This window comes from Rhagoletis pomonella, unplaced genomic scaffold (genome assembly GCF_013731165.1).
Source record: "Rhagoletis pomonella isolate Grant_MI unplaced genomic scaffold, Rhpom_1.0 Rhpom_scaffold_00012, whole genome shotgun sequence".
In the NCBI taxonomy this organism is placed as follows: Eukaryota; Metazoa; Arthropoda; class Insecta; order Diptera; family Tephritidae; genus Rhagoletis; species Rhagoletis pomonella.
The window spans coordinates 3,396,988-3,413,104 of record NW_023458566.1 but is presented as its reverse complement, the minus strand read 5'-3'; the positions used below and the strand labels follow the sequence as shown (position 1 = coordinate 3,413,104).

The 16,117-nt window shown below is 36.8% G+C and overlaps 1 protein-coding gene across 1 annotated transcript in view; it reads left to right on the top strand.

Annotated features, from left to right (window-relative positions):
- The window catches only part of LOC118747687 (protein bric-a-brac 2), a gene marked incomplete at its 3' end in the record, with an annotated part of 138,856 nt that overhangs the window by 14,961 nt on the left and 107,778 nt on the right, over positions 1 to 16,117 (top strand).

Genomic DNA, 16,117 nt, shown 5'->3' with positions numbered 1-16,117 from the left:
CCACTTCGCATATGTCGGTTAAGTCTCCGAAAATTCGTAAACCCATGAACTTTCGTCTTCTTCTGCAAAGTGCGGGGCATACGCACAACAGTTGCCGCAAGGTTTTTGGCTCTTCTTAATTTGTGCAGCTTCTGGAGAAGTCGTTATGGAGTATCGCTAACCCCTCCGCGTGCCTTCCGATGGCAACATGGCCTGTTAGCAGACGCAGTGCTCCGCAGTTAAGCGCCCTTTGCTCAGCATGAGGAAATTCTTCGACCGTTTTTCGTTCCATTTTAGCCACGTAAAATTCGTATTTCTGCAAGTGGTGACACTAACCCACCTGTCACTTGCTAGTTTAAGAGATCGATCCCTTAGAATGAGCTTGTAAGTAGCGAGCAGCATGCGTAAACCCTAGCAGCACTGCGAAAGTGGAGCGGATATGTGTGCCTTTTCGTTGCCTGGTATGTTCCGGTGCTCCAACAACCATACAAAGTGAAGAGCAGATTGCTCAGCCAGCCATCTCGCTTTGAGATCTGCCACAGTCCGCTACGGTTTTTGAACTGCATGTGACCGAGTCAAGCACCTTAACTGCGGCCTGAATTCCTGGGTGGGCGAATATGTTATTACATATGACTTCCCATGTACGTCAGTATTCAACCGACTCCTGTATGGAAGCGACTTCAGCTTGAAAGACGCTACAGTAGTTGGGTAAGCGAAAGGATTTTTCCAGCTTCAGTTGGGCTGAAAAGACACCCCCACTACCTTGCCATCTAGTTTGCCAACCATCGTTTGCCCGTTCTATCTAATTTCCTTTAAGATTGCGGTGTGGCCATACTGAGTGTTCAGCCGGGTATATCCTACAGCCTTAAGGTGGCGTAACCCGTTGATAGTTTTCCAACAATTTTGATTAGCAGAATATTGCCTCCGATGAAGTTGTGCGTAGAGCTCCACAGATGCAGAGCATCGCAGTTCTTAAGCACCTTTTGAAATGCTTCAGTTGTGAATTTCTTGTTAAGACCGGCCTATTAGGCTAACATAATGAGTAATTAAAATATCTGCAGCATTCAACGATCTAGACATGAATCGAAGGAAGTTTGACTTCATTAGTGTTCAGCTTAAATCCAAACTTTGAATCCGTCGTCGGTCGCTGACAAGAGGGCAGTTCGATAAGTTATTGACGTTTCGAATAAAAGGTATTTTCTTTCGGCAAAAGAGAATTTTACGTCTCGATCGTCTGACTTTTCGTGAAATCTATAAAAATTCTATCATTGAATTCGAATAGCTACGAAGGCAGCGTATGCCAAGAATACACATTTTTGCAACAATTCGGATTCAGAGCAACTTTTCTTCGCCAACTAGAGTCTTATTCATTTTCTTCAAATCAACTCGAGCCACAGTTCAGCTTCACGAAGGCTGGGTCAGGATACGAACATGTAATGCTACGAGAACTTCGTGTTCGAAGATTAGATAGAAGGCAGTGGAAGGGAGTTGAAGCAATTGCGAGGCTAAATATATTCGAAATTATTATGGAAAAAAAAATCCATTTATTATCAGATCGCAGTTAAAGTCAAATGGGTATGCATGTGTGCAAAGCTAGTTAGTTAAAATTACAAATTAGCAATTTAATTTACTTAATACTCGTAGAAAAAAAGAAACAAATTCAAATAAATTGCTAAATAAATAGAAATCTTGCGTTCTTTTGTCAATATTTATACAACTTGCATGCAGCATTTTCCCATTCGCCTTTAGAAAAGACATTTATGCGCATACAAATGCAAATTTTTGTTATTGCACAACTATAGCCAGCCAAACATATGCACGCATGTGTTCAAGCATTTACATACATTACATTCATTATGCAATTTTGTCATTAACATAAAATGTAAAATTATTTCAAGACAAAGTAAGCGACGGAATTTGTAGGCTGATGCCAGCAATCGACAAACTGACTGACTGCCTAAGTAACTAACTGCCTAACTGTCAAACTGTCCCACTGACTGATTGTTTGTTTTGGAAGACTGTCTGCGCTGCTTAAATGCCGTACAATTCATAAGTGTCTTTTGGGCGGTGAGTGGGGGTAGCAAGGCGAAAGCGGCTAGAGAGCTAGGCGTACATACGTACATGGACGGACTGTTACGACTGTCACGGACATATGGGGCACTAGGCTGCTGCACACTTAAGTTGCGCTTAGCCAAGTTGCAGCTGGGCTGAGGCGCAGGTGAGTAGGTCCCTACGACATTATTGCATATGCATTTGCATGCGTATGTATGTGTATGTGTGCGCGTGTGCTCGCGCGCTACTCTGTGTGCTATGCAAATTTTCAATTCCACCACACATTTACATAAATAAATGTCGAATAACTATGTACATATATAAACAATTGCGACTAAGCGAAAAAACAACAACAATAACTTACAAGTAAATATACTAAATTACTTACTAACTAATTTGCGAATAACAGCGACAATAACAACAAAAGCAACACAGCAAACGCAGCAGCGACAGCAACAGCGAGGTCCCTCGCTTGACGTCTTGAAAATGTAGAAATATGTATGCGCGTGGAAATTAAAATGTAGACAATTCAATTGTAGTACGAAATTCATTACCTCAACAATTTAAGTATATTTGCGAAAGCTTCTTTATAATATTTGTTGTTTTTATTTTCTTCATATTTTGTTGGCGAATAATAAAATATTTATCTATTATTGCGTTGCGCTTACTTTGTAAGGTACGTAAATATGCACTAATGTCGTAATTTTTTATTTTTTTTTTTTTATAAAAGTACAGTTATGCGCCAAGGTACTCGTATACATACATCATTTAAGGGTAAGCTATGACGTACATGCATACATATGCAAGAGGTAGGAGGAGCGATAGCGCCAAGGTATGAGGAAAAGGAGGTCACCTGGTAGGGCGCATTGAATTGATTAATATTGCAATTGAGTATGCAACTATGTGATATTTTATGTATGCAACTAAATGCTAAAGAAAAGCAGGTTCATATACATATAAACCTACACTAGGGTCGATTTGTAGGGGCCCAAAAAAATTAACAGGGGCACATCGCGATTATGATTATTTGGGTCATTTCAAGCATTTTTGCCCAAGAAACCATAGTTCTAAAATAAATTTCGAGCCAGCAATTTTTATACCCGAGCGCACTTTTGCACAAGGGTATTATAACTTTGTTCACATAACGGTTGTTTGTAACAGGCAAAACGAATCGAGATAGATATAGACAAATGTATACATAAATGATCAGGATGAAAAGAGAAATCGATTAAGCGGTGACTGTCTGTCCGTCCGTCCGTCCGTCCGTCCGTCCGTCCGTCCGTCCGTCCGTCCGTCCGTCCGTCCGTCCGTCTGTCCGTCTGTGCACACGATAACTCGAGTAAAAATTGAGATATTTTAACGAAACTTGGTATGTGCTCTTCTTTCGGGCGTAGGACGGATGGTATTGAAAGTGGGCAAAATCGGAAAATAACCACGCCTACCTCCCATATAACGGTAGTTTTCAGAGATACAAAAACTGCGATATTTTAGTAACTACTGAAGATAATTCACTCAAAATTGATATTTATAATAAATTTTAGACGAAAAATAAGAATATTAACATTTTTTTGAAAATGGGCGTAGCCACGCCCACTTATGGTTACATGTGTATATCTTTGTAACCGCTGCATCAATTTATTCCAAACTTTGCACAGTTGTTGGCCTTAACACAGCATACTAAATGGCCGAAAATTTTAAAAATCGGATAATAACCACGCCCACTTCCCATATAACGGTAATTTCCAGAAATACGAAAACTGCGATAGTTTCGTAACTACTGAAGATAATTGACTCAAAATTGATATTTATAATAAATTCTAGACGAAATATAAGAATATTAAAATTTTTTTGAAAAGGGGCGTAGCCACGCCCACTTATGGTTACATGGGTATATCTTGGTAACCGCTGCATCAATTTATTCCAAACTTTGCACAGTTGTTGGCCTTAATACATCATACTAAATGGCCGAAAATTTAAAAAATTGGACAATAACCACGCCCACTTCCCATATAACGGTAATTTTCAGAAATACGAATACTGCGATATTTTAGTAACTACTGAAGATTATTCACTCAAAATTGATATTTACATTAAGTTTTAGACGAAAAATAAGAATATTTTAAATTTTTGGAAAATGGGCGTAGCCACGCCCAGTTATGTTTACATGTGTATATCTTGGTAACCGCTGCACCAATTTCTTCCGAACTTGGCACAGTTGTTAACCTTGGTATAACATACGAAATGGCCGAAAATTTTTAAAATAGGACAATAATCCCATATAACGGTAATTTAGAGAAATACGAAATCTTCGATAAATCAGTAATTATTGAAGCTAATTTATTCAAAATTGATGCTTGCAACAATTCGTTACCAAGAAATACGTTTAGGATACAATTTTGAAAAATGGGCGTGGCACCGCCCACTTATGATCACATATATGTATCTCGGTAACCGTTCTACCAATTTGTACCAAACTCGGTGTGGTTATTGTACTTGCCACATAGAAGAAAAACGTTGAAACTTATTGAAATCGAACTAAAATTACGGCCGCTTTTCATATAACAGTAAATTTCAGATATGCTTGAAACTTCAATATTTCGAAATTTAAGGACGCCAATTTACTCAAAATGGATACACCTCGGTTTACCATGTAGCGGTAGCTTTCGGGAAGGTGAAAAACATATATTTAATACTTGCGCCGGGTATTTAATGTTCGGCTCCGCCCGAACTTAGACTTTTTAACTTGTTTCTATCTAGATTTTTTTTTCAAAAAGTGGCTCACCTGTTGAAACATCTGCATTGAGAACTAGCCCAAATGTGTCTATCAGGGTTTTTAAGGTCGAGAAATCCATTTATGGCATTCATTTTTTCTTTTGAGGGCCGCCAGAGGGCGCATTCGTAGTTTTTTATCAGATTTTAACGCCTTTTTTCCGAAAATCGACAACATTGTTGCGAAAATCCACGAAATTTGACTTTCTCATAATGAAACTTCAATTTTTAAATAGCCTAGAATGTTCAGCGTTGAAACTTTTTTTTAGTATTTGTTTTTTATTTTTTGTGTTTTTTTTATATTTTTTTTATTTTTTGTGTTTTTTTTATTTTTATTTTACAATTAAACACTGTAAACGAAACGATAAAGCACAGTATGAAATTGAAAAAGCATGCTTTCACACATGTCATTTGTCATACAATATGTCGATAAACAGTATTACCAACATAATATTAAAAAAAATATGTTATACGTGTTTAAAAATTGAAACATTAGAAAGTGTTTAAGTTCTTTTGTTTTATTTATATTTCATATGTTTTTTATCTTTTAAGTTGAATTTTTGATTTAAAAAAATTATATCAAAATAAGAAAAAAATTAGTTTTGTAAAAAATAAAATACAAAAAATAAAAATTATTCACCCTGAACATTTTAGGCTATTTAAAAATTGAAGTTGCATTATGAGAAAGTCAAATTTCGGAAAAAGGCGTTAAAATCCGATAAAAAACTACGGAAACGCCCTCTGGCGGCCCTCGAAAGAAAGAATTAATGCCAGAAATGGATTCCACGACCTCAAAAACCCCCATAGACACATTTGGGCTAGTTCTCAATACAGCTGTTTCATCAGGTGAGCCACTTTTTGAAAAAAAACTAGATAGAAAAAATCGCTGGCCCGAAATTCATTTTAGACCTATGGTTTCTTGGGCAAAAATGCTTGAAATTACCCAAAAACCATAATCGCGATGTGCTTTTGATGCAAAAAATTTGACCCGCTCTAATGCTTACATACATACATACACACACATTGGAAGGCCTTGTGTGCTTATAGCTCATTTTTAAATGAAATGTAAGAAAAAAGAAAATGTCATGCTTGGTGGTAGTATACTTAAGACGGAAAAGGAGTGAGCAGCGCCTGATTCGCTTCTCCTTTACGCATCGAAATTTTCTTGCTTAAAAAATGGCGCGACAGGAAATTAAAAGTACTATAATTAATAATTAAAACTTTTTACTGCAACTTAAACAAAAAAGCAGTTCGTCTTCGCCCGACCTGACGCGATGCCAGCGGTACACCAGCATGTTGAGAATAATTTATTGTTAATAAGCAGATGTCAATTTAGTCCGCTACGCAGTTAACCAATATATCTTTATCACCTGGCACTCTAATAACCTTTGTTGGGTATTTAACTGCCAGTTCGATGAGAGTAACTATTTCTGCGCTCCATTGTGGTTTTTAGGGAATTTGCACAATTTCCTAAGGATCTAGGGACGGCACCACGATATGACGGCATGACAGCTTGACGGCTTGACTATCCGACAAAATAGTTGCAGCCTGCAAAATCAAATTTGAGGGTGAGTAGCCACCAAGTGGTCTCCGTCGTGGCTAAAAGTTTTGCACTCAAAAACCCAGTTATTAACATACATGCCGCCCTCTACACCTTAGTAAATCCTTCTCTAAAGAATTAGAGATTTTCTTTATAATCTTTATTTTTAATAAAAAATTTTATATTTACCCACCCGGAGAAAATATCCACAATATTTTCGTATAGTATTCACTCCTCCAAAAGTCTGCATAACTTAAGTAATTGCCTGCCTTTGCAGCACCATATCCGGTTATTGACTTCAAAATCTAATTACAAACCTTATTAATTTTATTTCATTAGCCATTTGATATTTACCAACCAACCAACCACCCATTCGGGCGTACAAGCACCAACGAAATACATATCTGTCAGTATTGGCGCTTACTTTTAGCATTTCTTTGTTAATTTATTGAAAATAAATTAAAATTGTAGACAATAAAAATGTGCAAAAAAACGCGCAAATGTTTGCAATGAAAGTGGGTAAATGGACGGCGGACGAATGAGTTGGCGCTGCGCTGCGCTGGGTTGCTTTGCCTGGTAAATTTGTAGTGTATGGCAGTAAGAGGATGGTAGCAGAAAACGAGTTCGACGCACCGAACGCGACGTGAATTTCAGCTGGTTGGGTGGGTGCGTGTCTGGATAATGTCTTTACTCGTTTGCACTGTGGGTTCGATTCGATTTTTTTTGTTAAATGATTTGGAACAATTTTTAGAATTCCTGTTAATAAATTACACTTGGTAAAACCATTGACTTTGTGCTTTAAAAATTGTTTTTATAAATACTGTTTTACAAAGTCTTCATGGCAAATTCAAATTGAAAGCAAGGGCCATAACGTCGCCTTTACCTTCAGTAAAAGCATGCAAACTAGACGTTTAGGATATTTTGTTGCTAAGACATTTATTACTCTTTGAGGCTGATAGATACATATCTATTTGAAAGTTGTAATTTTTAAAATTTGCAAAATATTTCTAGTAGTAGCATTTTATGTTCTCAATTTTAAGGTTGACGAAAGATATGGAGGTTGCGGAAATATCAAAAATACATAACGAAATGCCTTGTTAAACAGAGTTGCGATCCTTTATAGTACTTATTATGGAACAACACGTGGTCACCAAAGCTATCATCTTCCAGCAGTTATCAGGCGTTGCCTAAAGTGAGTTTGTGGAATTTTTTGGATAGATTTACAAAAATTACATCCTCCTTCGTTCGAAAAACTGCTTAGGTTCAATTTTCCTATGCTTATCTGTTTTCCCAGACGTTTTTTATCCCTTCTCTAGTCCATAAGTACAATGGATAATTATGTCTTGAGTCCTTGGAAGATCGATCCTAATCCAATCTCATAGCAAACACTTTTCCTATAAGTTCACCTGATAGATGGCGCCCCGTCGAAATAAAAAAGTTAGTGTTTCGTGGTATCAAAACAGCAGGGTTGTATTATGTAAGTGGTTAAACGTGACGTTAGTGTGCCAAATCCAACTGCTTCTTTTAGGTAATGGTCTGAAAAGCAAATATGTAGTCAAATTCCGAAGAGTTTGTAGTCATGTTTTTGTTTGTAATAGTATACAAATTTACCCAAGAGTTTTTGGGAAATCGGTTGAAGTGACAGTCCTTGGCCGGATATATTTATGTATGTGCATTAGGATGTATCGCTGTCTAAAAAAAAATAAATAAAAAAATCGGAAATATAAAATATACATACTATATTTTTAGACTTCCGCCAAAATATTTCGGAATTATATAAAGACTTACGTGAGCTGGATCCTTTTGAAAATACCTATGAAAATCGAAATCACCTCAGATTATAGAAGAGTTTATGCTTTAAAAGCCTGCATAAAAATGTTTAAGAATTTTATCAACGGAATCAAAATAATGAGATTTTTGGAGGTATTTTAAAATTGCTAAATCTTAATATTTTTCGGAAATATTTCGGCGGAAGTCTTAACATATAATAAATATTATAGTTAAGGTTGAAAAACAGCCACTAATTTTGGTGATGCACATACATAGGTCTGAGTCACTCAGGTTACGGAGGCTCGACTGGTGTGGGAATGGCTTGTACATCATCGTATTGCTCGTTGCACCGAAATCACCGTTATGACCAATGCAATTGTGGCCTTAAATGCCAATTCATGATAATCGTCTATTTCGGTTTAGGTTTAGAAATTATGCTACATGCCAAACTTCACAAGCGAATATGGCTTTATTCTACGAGAAGTTTCCAGACAAGTATTTTCTCAACAGGGTGGTGCCAACTGCCCAACGAGATTGCTTAACGAAAAACTATATTCATGCGTATACCCTCTAACTCTGGATGTTACACCTCCCAGCATGCACCAAAAGAGTCGCCTGCCAAAAAGAGAAATATACATAAATTTCCTATAAAAATTTAACTAAGCTAGTATTTATAATTTTTATTTTGATCTCATTTTTGTAATCTATGTTACACTGTACACTTTAGCTTCAAATTAATATCGCAAGACAAAGAAATTCTTAAATTGCAAAGAATGAACTTTTCGGTGCTTAATAGGGTGGTAATGTGGTAGCAAATGCAGCGAGAGCAATGAACACAAAATTATAAATACATACGGACACACTGTATGTACATACATATGTATGTACATACCCTGCAGTGAAATCCCAAACTACTTAGGAAAAATACTAGTTTACAACTAGAATTTCCTGACAGAAATTGGACTAGTATTTTCTGTCCTTTTTTGAACTAGTATGAGACTGAGTCTGAGACAAAGAAATATAATAATTGCCATCACGTCGGACGTCTCCATGTTAAAAATACCAGTTGATTGCATGGAAAAAAGGTAGTTGGCTGACTAGTTGGGCATGCGGTGCATACTAGTTGTGAGGTAGTTTACAACTAGTTCATTTGACTACAGGGTACAAATAGGCAAACACACATACATACGTATAGATGCATAAAAACTTTTAGACAAAAGTTTGTAATAACACATATAAGGATCACACGCAGTCAAACCGCGTGCAGGCAATGAACTGGGTATAGAGTTGTGCTGGCGCGATTTGTTGGCCAAGAATATACATATGTAACATATAAAAAACATGTGTCTGTATGTGGAAGCATGTTGAAATATTTATGTAGTACATACACACCTACATTTGTAGTAAGTTACACTGCCCTTTGTGGTAGTAGAAACCTAAGAAAATACCCACAGCGAGCTTGTGTCACCCTTCATCTTAGCGCCTGCTAATTTTCTTCAATTTCGCTCGCAAAATTTCTCACCAAACGCTTTCTCTTGCTCTCTGCATTGTTGGTAGTATCGATGTGTCTTCACAACTCTTCAACGTCACTTATCAGTAAGTAGTACTCATACTTAGTATATAGTAGCCACTTACAGTACACAAAATTTTTGGCGCCCAAAATTTCTATACAACGCTTTTTGCAAAATGCTGATAGCGACTTGCTCCAGGCCACCCATTGACTTTGCTGCTGCTGCTGCTGCTGCTGTGACTTTTGTGCTTTATATCTGTCTACTAAACAAAAATGCCGTCGGCAAACTTGGCTCGTCCTAGTGCTTGCCACACAGTGCTGTATTTGTTGTAATAATTTCTGTGCGCCTGTTGCTCAATGCAATCTACTACGGTTTTTCTTAGCAGGCTTACATTTCAAAGGCACCACACCACACGCATAATACACTGCTGAGACGCTTACCAACTACAAACAAGTGCACACACAAGCGCGCTATCACGCGCGAGCAAACCAATGTTCGTTGGTGTGGGTTTGTTGGCACAACATTTTTTTTTTTTGGCTATCTTGCCTTCTCCAAGCAGTTCACACTTGCGGTGTGTTGTAAATTTTTGGTGGCAGCGTACACAGCACTTCACTTTGCGTTAAAAATCCCGCTATGACACGCCACACCACGCCATGCCACGCCATGCGACGTCATAGTCCGCCGCTTCATTCATTCGATTTCATTCACAAAAACGAAAAATTTGAGCTAAATACAATAATATTGGATATATATGTATGTATGTATATACCGACACCCATGAGTAGGTAGGTATTTACAACAGCAACAACAACATGCGCATTAAGAAGTCAGAGAAGACTGAAGGCCTTAGCAGCTGTGAGATGCCCGCGTTGACTTGGCTGGCTGCCGCTGACGGCATTTGAGTCTCACAAGTGACAGCGTGTAGAGTTAAAAGAAAAGCAAAAAACAACAAAAAGTAAACAAAAGCAAATCCCCACCAAATACAGTGCAAAAGCTGACTGTGACTGTAATGACGTCACTTTGGCGCTGGTGTCTCCACCGCAGCGCAGCACAGCACAGCGCACCGTCCTCTTGATGGCTCACCTATGTACATATATGTATGTATAGACTCTGATTTATACATAGCTATGTACATATGTATATGTACATATATGTATACTCAAGCATCGACTATATGTAATTGCTTTTGGGATGCTGTGCGACTTTGTTTTTTTTTTTCGTTTATTTCTTTAACTTTTTTGTTTGTTCTTTATTCTCGGGCAACAAACCAAAACAGCGCAGTTGTCGCCGCCGCTGTTCGCATTTTCTGTGCTGCCCAGCATTTTCATCCGCCGTGTACCCCCCCCTCCCCCCTCCGCCCAATGCAGTCATACAAATATCGTACATTGCCTGCGTCTTTACGCTTTGTTTACATTTTTGTGTTTGGCCTGTTCGCCGGCTGACTACTTGACTTGACTTCCATTAGCTGCTCTCGCTTGACGGACATGGCTTGTTGGCTTGTTAGCCTGCTGCTGACTGTTGCTTTTCGGTGCTGATAGCTCTGTCAGATAATCAGACAAGCTGGCTGACAAATCGACATTAAAGCATACAGTCAGTTAAATGCGTTGCCATTATTGCGTGCGAGTTCTTTGACTTTTTCCCCCTTTTGTTGCTTTGCTATTTGTTTTATTTGCATTTATATTTTGAGTGTTCTTTTTACACATTTTTATGATGCTGTGCTTTTGAACATTTTGTTGCTTTGTTTTTGTCATGCGTATATTACTAAGTTTTGGTTGCGTCTTTTTTGTTTTCTTTTCAAGTATGACTGTGCTGGACCTTCGGTTAAAAGGTGGCAAGGGGCATAAATGTTTGTAATTTTCCGGTTGTACTAGAACATGAGACACCGCGACCTAAAAGATCTTTTGTATCTCTCTAAAGGAGTCCCTAACCCAATGTGGCCAAGATTCCTTCAGCTTCCCCAATGAATCCTAAAAGGGCCTTGTTAGACGAATTCCTAATAACAGAGGGTTGGTTGTGACCAGTCAGTTACCCAGAGAGTAGCCTGATGTCATTTCAATTTGGTAGGACAATGTCGTTTCTGGTAAAAGAGTAGCCGAAGAGCCTGGCCTAACTAAGGCCCTCCACCGCTCCCCAGTACTTACTGAGTTCCGAGTGTACCCACGGAGTAATTATAGCTCTCGAAGAGGACCAACTGAGACCACGGAATGGTTCAGGCAGTTAGCGATCCTTCACGTGCCAACTCGTCAGCGATATCGTTGCCTTCAATTCCGCAATAGCCTGGTACCCAGCACAGTGTATCCGTATTTTTGGCAGTCTGTAACCAACTTTGATTTGATAGTCCTGTTTGAAAGGGTCCGGATGGATGCTTGGCTATCTGAATTGATAACTAAAAATTCACCCTTTAGACCCTTTTCAAGTTTTAATTTTGCGCAGTTTAAGATTGCGACTATTTCAGCCTGAAACACAGTGGGCCATGGGAATTGCAAGTTTGGTGCTAGGGCCAGAGATGCCTGCACCCGCTCTGTCCGCCATCCTTGAACCGTCTGTGTACCAATGTACATATCTGAGATCAAGGGCAGGGAGCCCGTTTGCCCAATCTTCGCGATCGGGGATTATCACTTGCAGATCCTTCGTGGCTGCTGTTTCCTGGATAAAAATATGGAGAGGAGTCCATCGCACGAGCGACTCTAGAGCCGCAGCTGAACACGTCCTTATAGATCCAGTGACGGACAGACATGCCAATCTTTGCAATCTTCTCGGTAAGGATAAGGTTTAATTCCTGGTCCGAGCAAACATCCAAACAAATTTACATAGAATAACAATTTCGGATCCCTCGACAGACTATTGCGGATGTAGTTTATTTGACCAAGACTTTATTTCAGTTTGTTTTTTATGTTTGGATTTGCATATTGATGCAATCACACCAACTTTCTTGCTAAAGTTACAGCTACACACTTTTTGCATTTCTGCCATCTTAGCAAAACTTTCACCATGCAGCGAGCCAACAAATGTCATAAAATTGCTTCTTGTCGCCGCCAACTGCTCGAATTATTATGATTATATATATTTTACTTGCAGGAAAGAACGGCTGTAGATTCAGAGATAGTCGAAGTAATGAGGGTTGTACATACATACATATGGATGTGTAAACTCCGGGCATTCACGCTCTAACTGGTGCTGCAGTGAAGGTTTGTTATAAGCTGCCAATTTTGGTGATGGTGGTGTTGAAGGCGGTGGTGAAGGCGGGGCAGTGTGCGTTTGCCCTTCAATTCAACATAACCCTATATGCACATACATACTTACATACATACATATGTAGTTATAATTGAGCGTAAATTTTTCTTTCATCTGTTATTGTTTTATATCAATTTTATTTTATTTTATGCCCTCTCTACCTTCTGGTTGATAAATGTATGTATGTATGTATCTTCAATTCACCGGTTATGCTGTTTGCCTTTCTTGGCTACGCTCAGTGCAATCTTTCGCTGGCTGCCTGGTTTCCCGGCCGGCTGGCTGGCTGACTTGCTCAATTGCTACAAAGTATTTATATTTATTTGTTTTTTTTCTATGGATGCACGACTATGAGGTAGTGTGTGTGTGTGTGTGTGTGTCCGTCTGAGTGTTTGCTTTCTCGTAATGCCGGCGTGTACCTATGTACCTATCTACTTTGCTATTTATTTTATATATTTACATACATACATTGTAGTTTTTTGTTTGCATTATTGCAATCATATTTTTTACAAATGCAAGCGTATTACTTTTATAGTATTGTTATTATTACATTTCTATTTGAACATTTGTTTGTATGAAAGAATGTTCATTAGGGTGGGCCGAACTATTTGGCATTAGATATATTTTGTGAGCTAAAGTTGTAACGGTACAATACGAAACTTTCAAGTGTAGTTTTACATTTTTAAGGTGAGTTTATTTGCATAAGGTTGCCACATATTGGAAACTAATTACAATCACAAATTTCTTTTTTAACATGTAATTTCAAAGAAATAAGCTCCAAACAAAAAATGCTGAAAAGAGTGCTATTGAGAAAAATGCTGTTCCCAAAGCTTTTTAAGGTTGCCATCTAATCTAAAATTTTCCAACATATTTTTTTCAAACATTTTGGTTTTGCTGTTTGTCAATCTTTTAATTTAGTTTTTCTGGTTGGTTTTTTCGTGATAATTTTTAAGGTTGCCACTGCTGAAAATTGTTAAAAAACATAAAAAAGGTCAGGTGCTAAAAACATTTACGACATTTTTTTTGCTTTAGAGCTTTTAAATCGTAAATCTTGCATTTAATGATTTGGAAAAAAATTTGAAGAAAATTTGTTATTAAAATTTTTAAAGGTAAAATAGAAATTGACCCTAAACAAAAGCTGTAGTAGAAAGTTTAATTTATATCGGAGCAGTTAAGTTAAATAAAATAAAATAAAATAAAATAAAATAAAATAAAATAAAATAAAATAATAAAATAAAATAAAATAAAATAAAATAAAATAAAATAAAATAAAATAAAATAAAATAAAATAAAATAAAATAAAATAAAATAAAATAAAATAAAATAAAATAAGAAGAAATAAAAAATAAAGAAAAGTAAAGAGTAATAAATAAAATAAAACAAGAAAATAACGTAACTTAATATAAAAAATAAAATAGAATATAAAACAGTAATAAAAAGTATATGTAGTAAACATTGTTTTTATGCTACTGCTAGTCTTGCATGATAAAAAAAAAACAAATTGAATTTTTTGAAATGAAACAACTCGAAGTAATGAAAAGTAAAGTTTAGTAAACTCAACTCTCAAAAATTTCTACCCACCCTAATGTGAATACAAGCATTGCGTATATTTCTGAATCTACTAACGTCGCATTCGTACTTCTTGCCGCCAATAAACTCTGCTGCGGCTTCCTCTAAAGCTATCAGACTACCAGAGCGGCATTTGCTGCTGCTGAGCCATGCCAGTTGTAAGGTATGTATTTATTTATGCGTTTTGTTGTTATCCGCCGCCCGTAATTGTTATTGTTGTAGGAAAATTATAGGTATTTGCCCTTCTGGCAGCGTCGAGGCAACGGAGCGCAACAATAAAAAAAAATTATATGTATGTATGTATGTACATAAATTTATAATAAAAAGTACGCAGCTACATATTTATTTGGTGAGTAGCGACTGTGTGCAACGTCTGTTTGCGATTGAGCAGCAGCCGCAATTCCACAATTGTTGTTTATATAGTTATTATTATTATTATTATTATTATTATTGTAATGTAGTGTATTTTTTTGTGCCTTGTGCTGCTTTAATTGCGCGACTGACAAATATACAAACAAAACTACATACATACTTACAAATGTTTGTACATCGAAATTAAGAATTACAAATATAGCAAAAATATAAATTTATTTATCTATGTATCCGCGAATGCTACATTGTAGATAACTTAATGTACATATGTATGTATGTACATATGTGTTTTTAAATAAATAAGTAAGTAAAAATGAATGAATATCTCTCAACTGAGCTGAGGTCGCGTATATCTTTTGCACGAGCGACTCGTATCTCGGCTCTATCTGCAGAGTCATTATTATTGTGGTTGTTGCTGTTATTGCTGTAGTTGCCAGCAAAATGACTTGCAAAGAAATTGAGCGCAATGGCGTGCAATTAAAAGTAACAAAATTAATGTAGCACAATTTCCTTTCAATGTTCGTTTTTTTTTTGTTTTTGGTTTTTTGTCTACTTTGTTATTATTTTTGTTATTGCATTCCGCCCACTGCGTGCTCATATGTATATGGATGTATGTATATATATATTTGTACACCTGAGGCCCTAAGTACCACCACCTTTGCCCATTAAATACAAAAACAATTAATATATATTTATAGCTGTATGCACATAAATTTACGAACAACCTTAACATGCTTGGTGGGAATGCAGCACACATACACATACATACACACATACCTGCATTGCACCGCCTTCATTTAACTTCTACGGTAATATTTTTCTCAATTATATAAATAACAATCGGCAATAATATAATGTGTTATAATTAAGGTTGTTTTTTCGTTGCCTTCATGGGCAGTCATAAATTACGGATCAACATACATACATACATATATGTATATGTATACACATAGAAACATTTATGTACCAATGCTGGTTATTTTCAGTATGCATTTATGTTTCCTTGGCTCTTAGTTATAAAAATATATGGATACATACATATGTATGTACAATTACATACATATCCACATAATTGTACCTTTATCGCCTACATATGTACATATTATGCATTCGCGTTCGAGAGCTGTTACACATTTTGCTGCAAGCCATATTTTTTTTACGTATGTATTCCCGGCTTTCATTCACTTTCCGCCGTTTGTCTGCTGTTTGATTGTCTGACTTGTTTATTTGATTGTAAGACGGAAATGTCAAAGAGACGTATGACATTATGATGTCAAAAAAATTGTAATTATGTCTAAGTACATATCGACATTTTTTATATTTA